This window comes from Anoplophora glabripennis, unplaced genomic scaffold (assembly GCF_000390285.2).
Source record: "Anoplophora glabripennis isolate ALB-LARVAE unplaced genomic scaffold, Agla_2.0 scaffold7240, whole genome shotgun sequence".
In the NCBI taxonomy this organism is placed as follows: domain Eukaryota; kingdom Metazoa; phylum Arthropoda; class Insecta; order Coleoptera; family Cerambycidae; genus Anoplophora; species Anoplophora glabripennis.
In genome coordinates this window covers 937-3,323 of record NW_019423321.1, presented here as the reverse complement: position 1 = coordinate 3,323, position 2,387 = coordinate 937, and the positions used below count along the sequence as shown (strand labels likewise).

At 32.3% G+C, this 2,387-nt stretch overlaps 1 pseudogene; it reads right to left on the bottom strand.

Moving 5' to 3' along the window:
- Positions 1–1,033: 1,033 nt before the first annotated feature.
- Positions 1,034–1,944, bottom strand: LOC111693052 (annotated as a pseudogene).
- Between the last annotated feature and the right edge of the window lie 443 nt (positions 1,945–2,387).

The following is a 2,387-nucleotide window of genomic DNA, read 5'->3' as shown; positions in this document are numbered from 1 at the left end:
AGGACATTTTCAGCATTTGAGACATTGAGTTTATTTTTGTAAATTATCTAGTTGTTTCAATTTCTAAATGAACAAAAAACTTGTTATTGAAAAAATAAAACTTGTTTATTTGGTATGGCTGGATTCAGTTTTCTATAAGCTTTTCAACGAGCCCCCTCATGCCTTATATTTCCATTTGAAAAAAAGTAGGGGTAGCTGGGGGTTAGGGGTGAAGAAAAATTAATTATTATATAACCGAAAGATGGGAAAAAATCAAAATCAGTTGNGATATAGTCAAGAGAATATTGGATAAATCATTACCACCTTTATCACCAAGGCTTCATATATGATGTGTTATGATGTTAAATGACGGAAGCCCATAACGATGTCATCATTAAATTATGTATTACGGTAAGAGAAATGATGGATCAAGTAAAAAAGAAACTAATCTTAATTAAAAATTGTTTCTTTACATTTCTAGTAGAGATGGGTTCCTCAGACCATACGTCACTGCAAATCTTGAAAAGAGTTTTTTTTGCAGTAAAATTATTTTTAATTTTACCCATACAGACATATATTGAGCAAAACTCAGTTAATATGTATTATTTAATTAAAAATAATAATAAATTTGATTGAGAGATCAAATGGTATCAAATTCCAATTTTGCACAGATTATAAGTGTAGAAGGTGCACAAAAAGTTATTCTACCAAGTCTCCTGAAAAAAAATATGTTTTAGAAATTAATTTTAAAACAGAACTTACTTTTTTAATACTGACATATTTGTATTTGATAAAATTTATCGTTTCTGAAATTATGGTTAATAACAGTTTGAGAATGTGAATTTTAACGCCCTCTATCTCTTTTATCTCAGTTTCTGAATCTATATTCATATAAACTCTTTTTCTTTTCTATTTAGTATATAGGTATGTATTTAATTTACTTTGGTTGATAAGAGTTTCGGAGCCATGTAAGTAATTTTAATCTAAAAATCAACTTCTCAATGTAAAATAGTAAAAGATTTTATTTTTCTATATATTTACAAGTCACAACAAATTAACTTAAATAATTGAGTAAACCCGCCTGTTCCACCATTTTGTAGAACATGCCATCCTTGTTTTCCATCAAACCTACGGGATCATCAAATTCTTTAATTTCGCCTCTGTCCAACACCATTACCCTGTCACATTCTAGAATTGAATGAAGCCTGTGTGCAATTGTAAATACTGTGCAATCAGAGAAATTCTCCTTTATGGTATCGTGCAATAAGGCGTCGGTTTCATGGTCCATATTTGCTGTGGCCTCATCGAGAACTACTACTTTCGTTTTCCGTATGAGTGCTCTAGCCAAGCACATTAGTTGCTTTTGACCGGAACTGAAGAATGCCCCGCTGTCGGTGATCTCAAAATCTAAAGTTTTTATCAAGTTCTTGAGATGTAATTTTCCTAAAACTTTCCAAATATCCTCGTCCGCAAATTCGTTGAAAGGATCGATATTGGTTCGGATTGTTCCTGTGAATAATACAGGGTCTTGGGGAATTATAGCAATTTTTGTTCTTAGAAATTTCAGAGACAGAGTTTTTAGATCGACTCCGTCAATTATAACCTTCCCTTCGACCTCGTAAAGTCTAAACAATGTGGAGATTATAGAGGATTTCCCGGCACCCGTTCTTCCCACTATTCCTATTTTCTGTTTCGGTTCCACCTTAAAGTTTAAGTTTTTCAGTACTTTTTCATTGTTATTATAAGTCAGCGTAACATTTTCATATGTTACTGCTCCCTCAGTGGGCCAGTTCTCCACGGTAACACCTCCAGTGGGTTCTTGTTTTATCTCTGTATATTCCAAAACCCTCTCCACTGATGTCATTAGGTTTTCGAGGTCAGCCCATTGGCGCACACCCCATTGGACATGTCCAGCTAACATAAAGACTTGCGTCAAAACGAGTCCAACGTTTCCAGCGCTTGTACCTGAAAATAAAATATTCTAACTCATTTGGAATTTTTCACAACCTTTTAAAATTTACAGGAAAATAATAACTAACTGAACAATTTAAAGAAATGTGCTCAAAGTAACCAAAAGAATTAACGTTAGTAATCTAATATTATGTTGGTGTGAAGGCAAAATATACGAAAATCATCTAAAAACTTGTCGTTAACTTAATGTGTGTTCCTTAAGAATTGATACATTCCAGAACACTTCATGTTCTCTGTTGCATGAATAGAAATCTTACTGTTCTTCTAAATGTTAATCGATCAACATAGAGAGTTATAACTGGTTCGAAATCATATTTGTCACTGTCAAATGAATGAAATACATTTCTTGAACATCGAACAGGAAATAAATCTGCTATTGAAATAATTGTTGACATAATTATTTCATGTGCTGATTATGATTTTTGCATTTAATAATA